The following is a 19,652-nucleotide window of genomic DNA, read 5'->3' on the forward strand; positions in this document are numbered from 1 at the left end:
AGGAAGGGAGGGACGGACGGTCCTGACACAGTCATACTAAAGAAAACACTTCTTATTTCCTTCTCAATACTATAAAGAACACTTTAAGAAAGGACTAATACTGGATTAAAAACCTAAATGTAACAATGAAACTATAAAATTCCTAGAAGAAAACACAGGGAAGAAGCTTCATAACATCGGATTTGGCAACAATTTCTTGGATATGACACCAAAAGTAGTGTAAGCAACAAAAGGAAAAACAGGCAAATGTGAGTCAAACACGAGGATGGCGGAGGAGGTGGGACAGAGGGAGAGGGAGAAGCAGACTCCCTGCCAAACAGGGAGACCAATGTGGGGTTCGATCCCAGAACCCTGGGATCACGACCTGAGCTGAAGGCAGACGTTTAGCCAACTAAGCCACCCAGGCGCCCCTATAACAAATGTTTATAACAACATTAGCCACAATAGCCAAAAGGTGGAAATAACCCAAATGTCCATCAACCGATAAATGGATAAACAAATTGCAGTATATCCACACAATGGGGTATTACTTGGTCATAAAAAGGAATTAAGTACTGATACATGCCACAAGATCAACCCTGAAAACGTGATGCTACGTGAAAGAAGCCAGTGATAAAAGACCACATATTATATGATCCCCTAAATATGAAGGTCCAGAACAGGTAAATCTATAAAGACAGGAAGCAAATTAGCAGTTGCTTAGGACTAAGGGGGACAGAATGGGAATAAAGGAGATAGCTAAAGAGTATGAGGTATCTTTTCGAGATGATGAAAATATTCTAAAGTTGGCTGTCATGATGGTTGCCACTGAATTGTTCGACCTTTAAACAGCTGAGTTCTATGATATGTAAATGATATACCTCAATAAAGTTGTTTTTAAAATACAGGTATAGGGGTACTTAGGTGGCTCAGATGATTAGTGCCTGCCTTTGGCTCAGGTCATGATCTCCATGAGATCCACTGAACCCCATGTTGAGCTCCCAGCTCAGGGGGAGTCTGCTTCTCCCTCTCCCTCTGCCCCTCCCCCTGCTTGTGCTCTGTCTCTCTCTCTCTCTCTCAAAAATAAATAAATCAAATCTTAAACCAAGAAACAAATAAAATACAGGCATATCTTGGAGATATCGTAGGTTGGGCCCCAGACCACCACAATAAAGCAAATGTCACAATAAAGCGAGTCAAATAAATGTTGTGGTTTCCCAGTGCATGTAAACGTTAGGTTTACACTACAATGTAGTCAATTAAGTGTTTAATAGTATTATATCTAAAAAAAACCCAACAATGTACATACCTTAAATTAAAAATACTTTATTGCTAAAAATTGCCATCTGAGCTTTCAGCAAGTTGTAATCACTGATCACAGATACCGTAACAAATAATAATGAAAACATCTGAAATATTCCAAGAATTACCAGACCTTGTGACACAGAAACACAAAGTGAGCAAATGCTGTTGGAAAAATGGCACGAACAGATTTGTTCAATGCAGGGTTGCCTTACAAAGCTTCAATGTTAAAAAATGCAGAATTTGTGAAACTCAATAAATCAAAGTGCAATAAAACAAGGTATGCCTGTAAAAATCAGAAAAGGAGGGCAGAATGGGAAGTCAGAGAGATTCAAAGAACTATCAGCTCTGAAGGTGGACAGACTATAAGCCAAGGAATATGGGTGGCTTCTAGAAGCTGAGAATGACCCCTGGAGGACAGCCAGCAAAGGAATGAAGACCTCAGTGCTATAACCACATGGAACTCAATTCTGCCAGCATGAGTGTATCTGGAAGCAGATTTTCCCCACAGCCTCTAGATAAGAGCCCAGGCTGGCTGACTCCTTAATTTTGACCTCTTGAGATCCTTAACAGAGCACCCAACTTGAGCTAGCCAAGAGTTCTGACTTACAGAACTTTGGGATAATAAATGGGCATTCTTTCAAGCTGCTTAATTTGTGGCAATATGTTATGGCAACAACAGAAAATAACACAGGCCTCTTTTCCATTTGTCTTTTTGGGGACCTTTGCACTTATGTTCCAATGCCTAGAATGCTGCGCGCCCTGCTGTTCACATGGTGACTACTTTCTCATCATAAAGGCCACAGCTTTCATGTCACACTTCCAGAAAGGCCTTCCCTGGCCACTCTATCTAAAGCAGTGCCTCCCCAACCTCCCCAACCCTCACGTCCACACAGGCTCAGCATTATTTCTCTCTATCCCATCCATGTCTACCAAGGGAGGGTAGGGAAAGAGTTAACCAAGCAGGATAAATTGCTTAAAAAATCATGCACATTCTCAGAAGGGCCTCCTTATTATGTGACTGGCTCTTGGTCAGCTTCTGGGAATGGAGGTCTCAGGAGTGTCCTCGTGTTTTGATGCTTGGAGCTTCAAGCCACATTATACCAACTTGTTTAGAGAATTCGTACAAATAGTGTGACACGTGGTGAACACCTGCTCTCTTTCTGGGGGTCTGCAGTTGCATTAACTGTGGTCAATCATGAAGGTAGTTGTGCCTGTCTGACCAAACCTTCAATAGAAATCCTGGAATTCAAGGCTTAAGTGAGTTTCCCCAACAGAAAACACCTCACTTATGTTGCTACAATTTGTTACCGGAGGATTAAACACACCCTGTGTAACTCCACTGGGAGAAGACTCTTGGAAGCTCATGCCTGGTGTCCTCCAAACTCTGCTCAATGCACCATTTTCCTTTATTGATCCTGCTTTGTATCCTTTCGCTACGTATAAAACATACCCAGGAGTATAGGAGTCCTATGAGTCCTATCAAATTACCAAACCTGGGGACTGTCTTGGGGATTACCAACATAGGGTATGATTATAAAGGGGTGGCATGAGGGAGATCTTAGTGGTACCAGAATAGTTCTGTATCTTGACTATGGTGGTGGTTACAGGAACCTACATACATGATAAAACGACACAGAACTGCTATACATGCACACAGCACAGAAGTCAATTTCTTGGTTCTGATGTTATACTAATGTAAAATGTAGCCATTGGGACAAACCCAGTAGAGCATACAGGATCTCTCTGTAGTATCTTTGCAATTTTCTGTTAATCTGTAATGTCAAATTAGAGAGTTATTAAAAATTCCACTTAAAAAAATTAACACTTATGATTGAACCAATGTGTGTCCGACAGTATCACTCAGATTATTTCTAAACATGGAAAACAAAGAGAGCAAGTGAATCTCCAAAAGCACATGCCATGATCTGAAAGGCTATGTAGTGGTGATGACAGCTCTGTGTCAGGGGGGCAAAGCAGGTACGTTCAACACACCTAGACTAGACATCGGAGCTATATAAGCAGCATATCCTCTTCAGTTAGGGAAAAACGCAGGAGGATCAACTGCCTGAGACTCAGTTCTGTCTATCCTGCCCAAAAAGACCTATCCCCAGCCAGTAAAGCCATAATCCAGAGGCAAGCTACTGCACACAGGAGGAAGGTCAGAGGGGCACATCAGTGCAATAAAAATAGGCTTTTATTGAACAACCTGAGCATACAGAATGCATAATTCAATTGACCCACTCACATTAGGGAAGGCAGAGTAAAAATTATCTCTATTGCTGAGACAGTCGAGAACCCTGTGAATTCTGCTCCAGAGCTAGGAGTCAATCTGGGTTGAGGTACTCTAAAGAAAGGACGAGAGGAGGGGCGCCTGGGTGGTTCAGTCGCCTAAGTGTCTGACTCTTGGTTTTGGCTGAGGTCATGATCTTAAGGGTGGTGGGAATCGAGCCCCACTCAGCGGGGAGTCTGCTTGAAACATTCTCTCCCTCTGTTCTTCTCCATCTCCCCGCCCCCCGCCGGCACCCTCTAAAATAAATAAATAAATCTTAAAAAAAAAAAAAGGCCAGATGAGTACAAAATCTGGAGTTAGGTGTGTTCTTCCTCAAGACTTCATGTAAACCAGATTCATCTCATAAAATAAGCAAAACCAAAAAATTTTGTGGATTTGCACAGCTTCCCACTATCTTCCTCATGAGAATCCTGCTTCCTATTCTTGGGTTCAACGTCATGTCCTCATAGATCATTCCTCAAGGCTGCAATTTATAGGATACATCCAATTAACTCTACTAAAATGATAAAATGTCCTCAGTTTAGAAATAAAACTTACAGGTAAGTTTTTTCCTTAAATTTGCTTTTCTCCACTTAAAGAAATATAAGATGCTTACTCTAAAAAACCTGAGATACATAGACAAGTAGAAAATAAAGTAGAAAGAAAATAAAAACATCACCCAAAGACAGTCACTATATTCTTGCAGTGCTTTCTCTACTTACCACTCATTTATTTAGCAAATAGTTATACACTGATATACACTATCTGACAGGTACTTTCTAAAAGTAAAAGTAAAGTTTCAGTCCTTACAGTGCTTGCTGTGTAGTACGGGAGATCTAACTATTTATCTAGAAGGCCCAAAAGAAGAAATTAAAACACTATGAACAATGAAGAAATAATTTTAAAATTACATAAAAAGAATTTATGTTTATGTGAAACAAGCTAAATATGTATACATGAAATCTATGGAACTCTTAAAATAGCCTACCAATAACAAGATAGAAAATATAAAAAGAGGTCTCATTCACAATAGTATCAAAATGTAAAACCACCTAGGAAATATTGTAATAGGAAAATCATATGGTTTACAATAAATATTGAGATATAAAGAAGGCTGAAATAGCTGGTAAAGTAAGACATGCCAATTTTTATTGATAAAATTAAATACATAAATGGCAAATATTTCAAAAATTTCAATAAATGACAATAAAATTACAAAGACCTTTTTGGAACTTGACAAAAGTTTTCCATATTTTCTCAGCAATAAATAGGCAAGATTTTTTTAGTTTTCTAAATTAAGTTATTGAATTTTATTTATTTATTTTTTTTAAAGATTTTATTTATTTATTTGACAGAGATAGAGACAGCCAGCGAGAGAGGGAACACAAGCAGGGGGAGTGGGAGAGGAAGAAGCAGGCTCATAGCGGAGGAGCCTGATGTGGGGCTCGATCCCAGAACGCCGGGATCACGCCCTGAGCCGAAGGCAGACGCTTAACCGCTGTGCCACCCAGGCGCCCCAAGTTATTGAATTTTAATTTTTAAATAAATTTTTAAAAAATATTTTATTTAGGGGCGCCTGGGTGGCTCAGTAGTTAAGCATCTGCCTTTGGCTCAGGTCATGATCCCGGGGTCCTGGGATGGAGCCACGCATCAGGCTCCCTGCTCAGGGAGAAGCCTGCTTCTCCCTCTCCCACTCCCCCTGCTGGTGGTCTCTCGCTGTGTCTCTCTCTGTCCAAAAAATAAATAAAATCTTTAAAAAAAAAAAAAAGATTTTATTTATTTATTTGTCAGAGAGAGAAAGCGAGAGCACAGGCAGAGGGAGAAGCAGACTCTCTGCCGAGGAAGGAGCCTGACGTGGGACTCTATCCCAGGATCCCAGGGATCACGACCCGAGCGGAAGGCACATGCCCAACCAACTGAGCCAGTGAGGCGTCCCTGAATTTTAATTTTTTTAAACCAACTTGTTCAAATAGGGTGAACTTAGCAACAGAACTGGCAAACTGATACTGAACAAGCTGACTCCAAAATGAATGATAACATAATACATAAAACAACTTCTTAGTAGTGGGAGGAGAAGAAAGGGAGAATTTTCAATAAGCAATGCTGGAGTAACTGGTCAGCAATCTGGTACCCCCCCAAATTAATTACAGGTATCTTAAAGAGTTAAAATGTTTAAAAGACATGTGGAAAAATACAAAGAACTAAAGTTAAGTACTTATGAAACTTTTAAAAGTTCTGAGGGCTACTTAAGCTTAAAAACTGAAGGAAAAATTTAACAAGAAACAGATTTAAATATATGAATTGAAACTTCTACTTTTTAAAAGGCCCACTTAGAAAAAGAAAGGCAAACACTCTAATAGGACAATGAAGTAGTTTATCATATTTAGAAATTATACTAATAAAAAGAAATTGTAAATTTCTTTTTATTAGTAAATAAAAATTTATTGTAAATATCATTCTGATATGCAGAATGATATGAGTAGACCAATCACAAAATGGGAATAGCTTCCTAGAAGCAGAAACTAAATGTCAAAGGGTTGTGCATTTTAAATTTTGATATATACTACCAAACTGGCTTCACAAAATGGTTGTATCCAACTACAGTCCTACCTAGAGTGTATGAGAGAATCTACTTTCACAAACTCAAACACTGCATCATTAATTTTTATTTCACGAATCTGAAAGGCGAAAAATATTATTTATTGTTTTAATATGCATTTCCTTAAAATTAACCATCTTTAATACATATTCACTGGCCATGCACATATGTTCTTTGAAGAATTTAACTATTCATGTTCTTTGCTTATTTTTCTATGTCCTCTTTTCTTAGTTGAAGCATAGCTGACAAATAATCTCTTTTTCTTTTCATAGGTGCTCTTTTTATGTTATCTTTTAGTCCTTGACTTTATATTATGAAGACCCCATCGTTTTAATCAAAGACAGTAATTAAAATCTGTATCCAAATTTCACGGACTTTTGTATCATTAAATACATTGCTTGCAAAATGAATGTAAACATCACACTGAGGGGCGCCTGGATGGCTCAGCTGGTAGAGCATCAGACTCTTGATTTCCACTCAGGTCATGATCTCAGGGTCCTGAGATCGAGCCCCACCTCAGGCTCAGCAGGGAGCCTGCTTGAGATTCTCTCTCCATCTCCCTCTGCCCCTCCCCCGTCTGCACTCATGCTCTCTCTCTCTCAAATGAATAAATAAATCTTTTAAAAAAAATCACACTGAGAATCAGTGGCAGAGTTCCAATGTTAAATATAACAAAACAAAGTATCCAAACACTAGCCTGCCCAAATAATTCCACTTGGTAATCAAACCCCTGGAATATAATGTAGAGTTTATGCTGCTGGAATGAGCAGAGCGAGCAGAGCAGCATTCTTACAGAATGAGTTCTTGACAACAATCTTCCATTGTATTAAGTTGCACCCTCTCCAGATAAGTAAAATTATGACTCCTATCTGAGCATGCCATTTCCCAGGCCAACAACTCAAACTTGCACGCAAAATAAACTGCCTGCTCTTGGTCTATTCCCTACCATGCTCTATCCTCTCTTCCACGGAAGCAGCCAATTCCCCAACTGGTCCGTTTATTCGGTAAGTAAATGACCAAATATTATCTCTCTCAACTCCACTTAAACTAGCAACAAACGGCAGTACATAATGTGGTTTCAACCATTAACAGCTTTGTTTTTTCTCAAAGTTACACCTTAGTTTTAGCTTTGCTGCAGCCATTTCAGCCTTAGTCTCACCCAGCTGTGGCTGGGCAAAGTGATACACACACACACACACACACATCTGTGAGATATGAGAAATACAAAAAGCATTGCCTGAATTGAAAATGTATTTATTCAGATTTGTTAGATGGCTCAATGAAATACATATTTGTATAAGTTTTAAGCCTCTGAGAAGTATTTTGTGTGTAATAAAAATGTAATCCAATTAAACTGCAGAAACTTTCAAAAGTTGCTAAAACCATATCATCTCTGGGCGCCTGCATTGGTTAAACATCTGTCTTTGGCTCAGGTCATGCTCCTGGGGTCCTGGGATCGAGCCCCACATTGGACTCCCTGCTCAGCATGGAGTCTACTTCTCCCTCTCCCCCTGCCCTTCTCCCCCACTCATGATCTCTCTCTCTCTCAAATAAATAAACAAAATCTTAAAATAGAATACAATAAAAACCATACCATCTGTTGTGGGTTGAACTGTGGCCCCTCAAAAGACAGGCTGAACTCAATACTATGAATAAAACCTGGTGTGGAAATAAGCTCTAAGCAGATGTAATTACAGAATGAGGTCATACTGGAGTAGGGTGGGCCCTAAATCCAGTAACTGGTGTCCTTATACAAAGGCCCTGAGAGACACAGAGATATAAAGATACAGAGGCCATGTGGGCCCCAGAGGTGGAAATCAGAATGTGGCTGCAAGCCAAGGAACGACAAGGACAGCCAGGAATCATCTTCCCTACAGCCTTGAGAGAGAACGTGGCCCTGCTGACACCTTGATTGCAGATTTCTAGCCTCCAGAACTATGAAACAATAAATCTGTATTGCTTTAAGCCCCTCAGGTTGTGCTAATTTGTTTATAGAGCATCCCTAGGAAACTATAAAAACCAGCCAGTAAGAACTGTAAACTGTAACTGTAAACAAATAATTGAAAGAAATAAGTTTTCCACAAGTTAACACAGAACTGTGGGTTCATAGCATCACTTGCTCTTTATAACCTAGGTAATCACATATCCCAGTTTACGAGAACAGTCCCAGCTTATGTCTGCTATCCTAGCATAAAGGCACCCCTTTGATTCTCAAAAATGACCTGCTCTGCATAATAAATTACATGGTCATCTTATTTATGATCAAGCCTAAAAAACCCTCCTGTTACTCCACCTTCGAATTCCACCCTGTTCAAACAGCAGTTTATAAACACAGCTACTGTAATATATATTCTATTATAAAAGCTTGCTTACATGTCCAGTCCATGTCCACAGAAACATAGCACAGTGTTAGGAACAGAGTAATCAATACACATTTCCTAAATTTATTAAATTATTCAGAAGACTAACAAAGTACCTATGCAGACCATTTTCTTTAATTTTTTCCCCATATCCACTCACCAGGGCTCAATGAAGGTAGAAGTAGAAATTTAAAGAGCAAAGCGACTCACTTATGAAGCAGTTGTTCTCAAATTTTAGCATGCATCAGCATCATGTGGGGGACTTGTTAAAGCACAGAGTATTGGGTCCCAACCCGGAGTTTCTGATTCAGGAGGTCAGGGGCAGGGCCTGAGAATCTACATTCCTAACAAGTTCCCAGATGATGTGGCTATGGACTACTCTTTTGAGAACCACAGCTATAAAGTAAGCACAACAATTATTAAAAGATTAATTTCTTCTCATGACTTCATTACTGGTAGGAGACTTTTTTTTTCTAAATACAATGGAGTAGTCTGTGGCAGACCAACACTCCTGCTGAGAACAAGGACTGATACATTTTTAGAATCAATAGATACATTTTTAGATACATTTTTAAAATCAATATTTAAAGGCATCAGAAAATCTGAAGCAATCTAGACACCTCTGGATTCTGGAAAAAGAGAGAAACTGTAGAGAATAAAGTGACATTCTGCAGTCACTTTGTCCTAAGTGTATTTGCTGATTCTGGGGCAAAAGGCTGAGAATCCAGACTTACTTTAGGCAGAAGAACCACAAGAGTTATTGGAAAAGAGGAAAGGCAAGACTCAAGGAGCCAAAACCCCAGTCAAAGAGAGTTAAAAAGAGCTGGGTTTAACACAAGGCTGGTTTTCCCCTGACGACATTTACCAAATTTTGCAGCCGTAAAGAGAGGGCTTCAAAACAAAACTGAAAACCTCTGAAAACCTCGAGCAGAATTTTCAGGGGCCCCTGTCAGGCTCAGTCGGTGGAGCATACGACTCTTGATCTCGGGGTTGTTAAGTTCAACCCCCATGTTGGGTGTAGAGATTACTTAAAAATAAAATCTTAAAAAAAAAAAAAGTAGGGGGTGCCTGGGTGGCTCAGTCGGTTAAGACTTTGGCTCAGGTCATGAGCCCAGGGTCCTGGGATAGAGCACCAGTGGGTCAGGCTTCCTGCTCAGCAAGGAGTCTGCTTCTCCCTCTCTACCACTGCTTGTGCGTGTGCGCACATGCTCTCTCTCTCTCTCTCAAATAAATAAATAAAATCATTTTTTAAAAAGTGGAATTTTCAGTAATCTCACTATTCTCAAGAAACAAAGATTACAGTATAGAAGCCACCAGCGGAAGAGACCCCTGGTGAATTCACTACACTATCAGTTGGAAGCCCTGGATGACTACTTGATGTGGGAAAGGTAAACCAGAGGGAAACAGCCTTATCAACCCCGCAACACAACCTCAATCATTAGCTCAGTCCCTAATAGGACTAGGTGATAAGCCACTACTCAAAAGGGAGGAGAGATTTCCTCTCTGACAAAGAAGAGTATCATCTGGGGCTTCGTTTTACTCAAAACACCCAGCATTTACATAATTAAAAACCAAAAAGAAAAAACAGACAATAGAAAGAGATGCTCAGATGATCCAGAGAATGAAGTTAACAGAAACTTTTAAATGACAGTTGTTTAAATTCCCTATTTTAAAAGATTCCCTATTTTTAAAAAGGGTGAAAAATAAAAAGTAGGTGAGAAAAGGGAAAGAACATATTTTTTAAATGAAGAATTTTAACTGAGAATTGTAATCTATAAGAATTGAACTGAAATGCTAGATCTGAAAAGAATAACTAAAATTAAGAATTCAAAGGGTAGATTCAACAGCAGACCAGACCTAGCAGAAGAGAGGATCAGAAACTGGAACCTAAGTCAATAAAATACATCCACACTGAAGCAGAAGGAAACACAGAGGAAAAAAAAAAAAGTGTAAAGAGAACCAGGGACACTGTGGAAAAGTCTATGGAGTATGTAACTGGAGTCCCTCAAAAGAAGAGGAAAGAATAAGAACCAATATTAATGAAATTTTCAATACTGATAAAAAGACAACCCACAAATCCAAGAAATTCTGTGAACCTCAGACCAGAAAACACACACAGATATAGCATACTTAACTGGTGATAATCAAAACAAAGAGAAACTTTTCTTTTTTTTTTTTTTTAAGATTTAATTTATTTATTTGACAGAGATAGAGACAGCCAGCGAGAGAGGGAACACAGCAGGGGAGTGGGAGAGGAAGAAGGCAGGCTCCCAGCAGAGGAGCCTGATGTGGGGCTCGATCCCATAACGCCGGGATCACGCCCTGAGCTGAAGGCAGACGCTTAACCGCTGTGCCACCCAGGCGCCCCAAAGAAAAACTTTTCAAAGTAGCTAGTGGAAAAGAAGCACATTACTTTCATAGGTGCAACAACAAAACTAACAGCTAAATTTTCAAAACAAATCATAAAAACCGGAAGACAAGAGAATGACCTCTTCAAAGTGCTGGAAAAAAAATGCCCACCTAGAATGTGGTGCTTAACAACTATTCTCTTTAAAAATAAAGGCAGAATAGGGGCACCTGGGTGGCTCAGTCAGTTAAGTGTCTGACTCTAGATTTCAGCTCAGGTCATGATCTCAGGGTCGTGAGATCAAGCCCAGTGTCAGGTTCCACACTGAGCCTGTTTGGGATTCTCTATCTCCCTCTTCCCCTCTCCACACTCCCCCCACCACTCATGTGCACTCCCTCTCTAAAAATAATTTTTAAAAAATTATAAAGAATTCATTATGGGCCCACTTGTATTAGAAAACATAGGAGTGGGAACTCTTCAAATGGCAAGAAAAATCAGTCTATCCCAAAGAGAAACACAGAAATACAGGAAGGGTCAAAAAGTAACGGAGATGGTAAATATGTAAGAAAATACACATCAATACTGATTACAAAAAACAATAATTTCTTACGGTCTTAAAATAATAGGCAGAAGTAAATGAGTAAAACAGTAATGCAACAAGGCAGGAAAAAGACAAACTGAGTTAGTAACTGAAGTTCCAGCATTACTGGAGAAGTGATAAAAGTTATATTTTGTATCAGACGGCAGCAAGTCAAGAGTGTATGTTATAATTGCTAGTAATAATCACAAAAAGAATAGTAAGAGAATGTGTAAATAAGCAATTACTAGAGGGAAAATATTAAATAATAACTGAATAATAATCCAAGAGAAGGCAAGAAAAAAAGGAAAAAGGAACAAAACTCGTGAGTCAAAAAAGAAAACTTATCAAAAGATGGTAGATCTAACACCAACTGACAATCTCATTACATGAAAATGGACTAAATATTCTAATTTAAAAACTAAAATATATAAAGAAAAAAACCTAAATTCAACATCATGATGCTCTCTAGGACAAAAATATTGAAAATACAGGGATGGAAAAAGATATACCATGCAACATTTACCAAAAGAAAAGTTAGTAACGCTATAGTGATACCATACAAAGTAGACTTTAAGGCAAAAAGCACTACCAATGATTAAAGGATAACAATGTGAATCCACCAAGAAAATTCTAATGTGAGCCACGTAGGTAGAAATTAGTAATCACTGGGAGCTAAGAAGAACACTTTTAGGAATGGCCTTTGATGGCCAATGCAAAGCACTGGCTACAACCAATTCTATTTAGAAAATCTATGGCAGCTCAAAGGGTAGAACTATACAATAACATAAAGCAGACTTCTTTGCAATACAGTACAACTCACACATATCTTATGTGACTTCTGAAATGCTTATACAAAATAGTTAATAATTCTTTTCATCACACACAAAAAAGATAAGACCATTTCAGACAACGGAAACAAACCTAATAAAGATAAGAAGAGGGGCACCTGAGTGGCTCAGCCGTTAACGATATGTCTTTGGCTCAGGTCATGATCCCAGCGTCCTGGGATCAAGCCCTGTGTTGCGCTCCCTGCTTAGCGGAAGCCTGCTTCTCCCCCTTCCATTCCCCCTGCTTGTGTTGCCTCTCTCGCTGTCTCTGTCAAATAAATAAATTCTTTTAATTAAAAAAAAAAGATCAGAAGATATTCTGGGGTAATACAGTGTTTACAAGACTGGGCAGTTTGATAAAGTCACTAGAATTCCTAACTATAAAAACTAGATTTCCTGAAATTAAACCCCCAGAAAGAGAAAAAAAACAAGACTTTCAAAAAGTACTTAGATTCTTCCTCTCCACATATAGCTCAAGCTTTGACTGAAGAATGAAACTGACATCTCTGCATTACAGAGATTACCTAAATGGCAGACTCACCATCATAGCCATTAGTGGTTGTGTTTGGAGCTGGAACTGGTTGGGCCTAAAATCCAACCTCCTCATCAGTTTTTCTGTTAGAATCTAAGAACTTTAAACTTCAAAAGAATCTCAGCTTATTTCTCAAGCACTATTTTAAATAAAAGAAGAAGTAAATTGAGATTTTTATTTTCTAGTTTACTTATTCAATTACTAAACCAGAGTACTAAAAAAGCAAAAGTTCTTTTCTTTTTCTTTTCTTTCTTTCTCTCTTTCTTTCTCTCTTTCTTTCTCTCTTTCTCTCTTTCTTTCTTTCTTTCTTGGTGGTCCATATAGGGATTGAAATGTTCTTCCCGAAAGAAATAGCCTATCACCTCTTGTGGGTAACAACAATGACAAAAAGTGTCTGCAATTTGTTCCTAAATAGGTCCAAGAACAAAAGTCGGCTCTTGGGAGAAAGCAGTGCTTACATACAGTTGATATTCAAAGAACTTACATACTGAGCAGCTGGCATAAGGGTATAAAAACACTTTGCCATCTGATTATTCCTCATAAACGATACTTAAGATGCGTCCACCCACGACTATACAACATTTGAAACTCTAGACAAATAAAATCTACACACTTACCACACTACAACTGCAATGGCTAATTAATTTATACAAATAAAGATATAATCCAACTTGCTAAGTAGAAGCCAAGCATATTAATTCCTAAGACACTAATTACAATGGATTTTAGACATTTTATTTCATCAGCCTACAGTTTGGTTTTTTGTTTTCACATTTTTTATTTGCATTCTTCTTGTAATATCCTATTCAGAACTGTGGTCACTAGCCCAAGTCATTTTTCAGGAACATGTTTAAAAAACAATGTCAAAAGCTCTATGGAAATGCAATTAAGGAACCACTAAGTTACATAACTACATTTAGGCAACAAACAGTTCCACCTATTGTTTACTGATTAAAGATGAATAAGGATGTTCTCTATTCTGCAGTTTCATAAGCTAGGTCACAATTTACAATATACTGTAGGATCTATATTATAATACTTCAAAAAAATAATTTGGAATTACCTGAAATAGCTGCCCACGAAAATGCACAATAAATAATGGTTTACTTATCTGTACAACTTTAGTGCAGTGCAATTCCTAATGAAACAGAATGAGATTTAAGAACACAGACACCTTGCAATGGCATTACGACAAAAGTATAACCTAAATTCATCCCAAATCACAGCAGTGTTGGGGCACCTGGGTGGCTCAGTCGGTTAAGTGTCTGCCTTGGGCTCAGGTCATGATCCCAGAGTCCTAGGATCCCGCCCTGCATCAGGCTCCCTGCTCAGCAGGGAATCTGCTTCTCCCTCTCCCTTGGCTGCTCCCCCTGCTTGTGCTCTCTGTCAAATAAATAAATACGATCTTAAAAAAACACCAAAAAAAACAGCAGTGAGATCAAGGGCTAAAGTTTACTCTAAAATATGAATATCACCCTTTTTTTCTAGAATGGTGCACTATCTTTATAAATATTATTGTGGCTTTCCTGCTCTCAAGACAAATTTAGAGCAAATAGAAAAAAATATATGCATTTTAAATGCAAACACATGAAATAATATCCCCACTTTACCAATCCTGATGAACGCTCAGAAGACTCCCCCCTCCTCCAGCTTTACAGACTATGGCCAAATGCCTTAAAGTTGTAGCTTCCTGACCATTATCTGGACAGGAAGATCCCAACCTGTTCAAGGCCCTTTCGTAATGGTGGATTCCAATACTTGCCAACGTGCTTACCTCTATCAACTGTCTATGTCTGGTCTCACCTTGTGAGCTCACAGTCTAGTCCGCTGCAGCTATTATAAAGTCATGGTTAGATGCAGACCACTGATTCGGTCAGACTACCAGAGTTCAAATCTCCATCACCTCTTGTATGACCTAAAACAAGTTACTACTCTGAACCACATTTCTTTTATCTCAAAAGAGGGTGAGGGGAAAGGACAACATTGAGATCACACATGTGAAGGACTTACTACTCACTGGTCCATGCTAGCACTTGATAAATCTGAACTATTATTACTTAAACAGGCAGCTTTTTAGCTTGAGCAAAATAAAAATATATTCATTTTCTAGCCTCTCCATCTAAGATGAATGGATTTGTTCCCATCTTAAAAAAATAAATTATATGCCTGGACTTTTCAAGCCAACATCCACTGTGCTGCAGCTAACAGCCCGAAGCCACTTCTGGAAATCAATGTTGGGTCTATTGTTTGGTCTTCCCTAAACCCATCTCTACATGGAGGTGAGGTGACTTTCATTTAAGTACTCATCCTTGTCAGACTCCTCCATTTTCACAATCCTCATGAAAATAAAGCATGCCTGCCAAAAATATGGGCCTGTGATTAAACAATATAAAACAACAACATAAAAAATAGATGTACTCGAGGAACTTGTCAGGAAGTACAAACCCAAACCTCACTGCTGATAAATCTATAACAAAAAGCTCCACTGAGAAAATATTTATGGAAGGTAACCTGACGAATGTACAATCCCCATCTACTTATCTAGATAATCTAGAACAGATCCTTAAATTAGTGTAGAAATCTAAGTACTTAGATCACATTATTTTGCTAGCACCAGAACTGCTTTTACTGAATTTACGTTTTGATGTTCTGTCATCAACCTACACAATGAGGCAAAGAAGACTTTGAACTAAAAAAGTAAAACACAACACAGTCCTTTGAGATGCACGCTGTTATTTACTTAACGATGTAGTTGAGGAGTTTGTCAATACAAGGAGTCTCGGAATCCAAAAGAGAAAATGGTCTTTTATCTTAGGGTCACTGAACTATGCAACTGATTGTATTTCGCTCTGAACTGGCTAATAAAAAGCAGTCAAATTCGTGGCCCTCTAACAAATATTTAAGACTTCAATCTAAGTACTTCGTGTACAGATCTCATTCCGTCTTAACGAGGAGCTTACAGATGTGTTTTCATCTTAATTTTTGTCTCTCAGCGCTAAATTCATCACCCCCTTATTTTGTATGTTCTCAATAACATGCCACATCTTTGTGAGCCACTGTGAATCCTTTCTGGAACTAGATGTGACATAAGTAAATGACATCCTCCACTTAAAAAACATTATAACACAGTAAGATATTTTCTTCCATTAATAAGCATTTTATGAGTTCAACTTGTAAAGGCATTATCTTTTCTGTGCTCCCAAAGAAAAAAGAAAGTGCTTTTCCAAATATTGTGTCTAAAATTAGGAAAGTCTAACAACAGGAACTACAAAAATAAAACTTTCATTATGTATTTTTAACTTTGGAGCACACAGAAAATTATAAATATATCCCATATAAAAATCCCCCAAAACTCATTTTTAATTTTAAAATACAGGCCAAATCACCATCAGTGCAATTACAATTATTTATTCCGAATGGGAACTGAAGAGACTAGCTTAAAAAATGATTCATAAGATTTCTGTACATCTCCTGAGCTAGCCTGTGCCTAGCATCGAGGATGCTGCCACCCACACCTTAAGGTGAAACAACACAGAATTTAGAGACCCAAAGGCTCTTGCTACATTCCTGCTTCAGGGATATCGGCATCTCCCTGCTGTCATTTGAGGAAAACAAAAAGCTTAAGAATCTTTGTGTGTACAATCTAACCCATTCATGAACTCATACTCTGATCATAACTTAGGACTTTTAACTACATATTTATCTAATTAATGGATTATAATTACAGTTCTTCACCCTCCTGGTGACCATAAACAAGTAGCTATGCTACCAGATTATGAAAAGCTGTTCTACTAGTACAATAAAAATTACAATTTCTACCCCACTGCCAGGGACTTCATCAAACACAGGAATCTCACAATCTAACTTGAAAGCAGCATAATAAAAGTACAGCTTTTTCTTCAAGCATTTTCAGAGCTTTATCCAAATATCAAACAAAATGTAAGTTATATAATACCAAGTAGGATGAAGGTAAGTCCACTGTTGTTTCTCCTAAGCGTTTATTCAACAATACTCTGAATTATTTCCAGGCATTCCAGTCATATGAAACATATATAATGTCTCTACAGTGCTTTATAAAAGAAATAAGCATTTAATAAGATTTTCAAAACGTTTTGACTTCTACTGCGAAACTCTTGTTTCTGGTGTGATAACTTTATGGGTTAAGAAGCCACGATAGTATTTCTATTCTGAGTCACAGAATAGACAGGTGTGTTACAAAAGTATCTTCCACATTTTAGGGATGAGTCATTTCTGCTACAGATGTTTACTCTGCAACCAATAAAAACACATGTGCCAAAAATTAAACTCATAATCAAGATTGAAATTCTATTCCTCTAGCCAATGACTGACACAAGTGAATGAAACAAGATCTTAGTTCTTCTATACGTAGATATTAAATATACTGATGGAGTTTTGTTTTGTTTTCCCACTGAAAACCAACATCAGAAATCAATGAATTCTCATCAAGTTAACAAGTAGTCATGGAACACTTGTGAATGCCCAACTTGGATTGAGAATGCAAACAGATAAAAGAATTCCTGTTTATAGAAGCTTACAAATTAGCAGGGTCAAACACTTTTTACACAATGAAACAACTAGTAAATGGGCATACAACTCAATTCAAACATTTAATGAGCACATAATCAAGCTCTACAATGGGCACACACAGTCTTCCTCAGCAAAACAGCAGCCGGTGTTTAAGATCTACATAAAATTCCCTTTTAATCATGCAGAGGCCCTTCTTTGGTTTTGCCATCATCAGATAAAAGCCCAAGCTCCTGCATCTCTGCCCTGCACTTTACTTTTCAAAAACCACCTCCCAGGAGTTTGTGACTGGCCTAGTCTCCTGTTACTCAGCCCACCTCCACATTCCGATCCTACCTTGTTAGTTTCAAAGTTATTCATTCTTCCAGACACTTCCATAAAGTATTCCCTGGTATCTTTCTTCACCCTCCATACCCTGCAGTGTCTCTCCTCAGGGCTCTATTTTAGCTCTATTTTCGACGCTGTGTTGAAAGTATCTTCATTGTCCCTCTCTAACTTCTGGAGAGAAGAAACATGATTGCTTGGAAGGTCAGTGAAGTGACATTTTAAATCCTGCACACGTCTTTATCTTCCGCGTAAGAACCAGTAACTCTTAAAAGTTAATGTTATTTATCACTGAATGGATTAACAATATAATCCAATTTTACCGGACTGGCAAGCTTTCCCGTTACAACTATTTTAATGAACATATTTTAAAAAAGCAGTTTCAGGTTTACAAGAAAAAAAAGTACAACCATTATTTAATTTCAAAACAACAACAACAACAAAAACCCAAAACACCCAAAAATCTTCTCATCCAAAAAACTACTCCCCTAGTGATGCTGTAAACTTGTCCTGACAAACTTTCACGTCTAATCTCAAGGGCCAACGAGCCCACGGACATTATTTCCCAACCACAGGGCTTGGTCACGGGCGCTGAGGCACCACCAGATGCCTGTGACCTACTCTCTGAAGCAGCTAAGTGCCTCCCTCCCTCTGACTAAACTTCCGTGATGGGCATCACCTCTGCTCTCCTGCAAGACAGTTCGGAAGCAGGGACTTCTGCTCCTAAACCCAGGCCCACAACTTCCCCCTCAACCACCGGGCGAAAGTTAGGACAACTCCCCGCACCACGAAATACTGCACCCTCCCTGCTCCGGGACCTTTCCCTCCCTAAGACCGACGCGGGTCGTGAAGTCCCCGCGCCCCGGCCAAGGCGGGGGTGCGATCTGGGTCTGAGCCGTCAATCCCCACGGACCCTCGAGCGGCCCGGGGCACGAGCCGACTGGCCGCCACCACAGGTGTCCCCTCAGACTCCGAGGGCTGGACAGTGAAGAGGAAGCCGGCCAGAGGGAAGCCATCCTACGAGGGGTGGACGGGTGGCAGGAGGGGGCCAGGAAATGACAAGCGCCTGTCCGTCGGAGTTGGGCCGGGCCGTGCAGAACTTGGCGACGAGCGCCTGAAACCGGCAGGCTGAGCACGACGGGATTAAGGCGGCCGGCGACTGCCTGGGGCCGGTCAGGGCCGCGCCGCGGGGCCCGGGGTTGGGACCGACGGCGGCTGGTGGCACCGAAGCGAAACGGCCCCGGCCGGGTAGACGGCACGGGCGAATGACCCAGCAACCCCCGCCCGGACGGCGCCGCCGCCCAGCCGCCAGGAGTCGAGAGTCACGCCAGCCTCGGCCCGTGTCCGTTTGCTCCGTACCTGGTCTGCGGCTCCACGGGCGTCGGGACCGCCGCTCTCCGCGGGTCTCTCGAGTGGGTCCCCGCTCCGCCAGTCCACAACCCGCCCTCTTGCCGGCCCTCCCTCCCTCCCTCACGCCCCGCCCCCGGCGCCGCGAGCGCCCGTCACGCACGCACAGACGTCACTTCCGGGGCCCTAGCCGCGCGGAGGGAGGAAGTTGCTGCGGGTTCCCCTCGGAATCTGCTCTGGGTGGAGCGAGGCCGAAGCGAGGGTGAATGACAACACTCGCGGTGCGGAGGTCTAGGTGGAGGGGGCGGCCTCGAGGCTAGCCGTACGGTGCTGACCTGCGGCTTTCAGGAGCCGGCGGAGAAGCCAGTGGGCTCTTTTTCCGTGCCTGCTTCCTGCGGTGCCAGCCAGTCCTCGGCCGCTGTAGCAGCGTGAAAAGGAAGGCGGAGGCTGCAAAGGCTGGGGAGAGGCATCCATGGGCCAGTAGACGGTTGCCAGCCCGTAGGGAATGAGGCCGCTTGAAAAAAACCAATGAACCCTATCCCTTCACGGATGTCAAGATTCTTAGTTTTCGAATTAAAGGACCTTAAAGAGCTTTGTGGTTGATCCAAGAGCCGTTTTTACAGCTAAGCATAATTGAG

The 19,652-nt window shown here is 40.2% G+C and overlaps 1 protein-coding gene across 5 annotated transcripts in view; it reads right to left on the minus strand.

Annotated features, from left to right (window-relative positions):
• Positions 1–19,123, minus strand: part of RABGEF1 (RAB guanine nucleotide exchange factor 1) — a 66,644-nt gene extending 47,521 nt beyond the window's left edge. For 3 of the 5 annotated variants that reach the window (XM_045786127.2, XM_045786129.2, XM_045786128.2), the window contains exon 1: positions 19,027–19,123. The gene's annotated coding sequence lies outside the window, so the exon portion shown is untranslated. Of the gene's footprint in view, positions 1–17,679; positions 18,856–19,026 lie in introns of those variants that run through there. The other 2 variants (XM_045786126.2, XM_087868397.1) reach the window with 2 other exon arrangements.
• Between the last annotated feature and the right edge of the window lie 529 nt (positions 19,124–19,652).

This window comes from Ursus americanus, chromosome 2 (genome assembly GCF_024610735.1).
Source record: "Ursus americanus isolate L20-20 chromosome 2, mUrsAme1.1.p, whole genome shotgun sequence".
NCBI lineage: Eukaryota > Metazoa > Chordata > Mammalia > Carnivora > Ursidae > Ursus > Ursus americanus.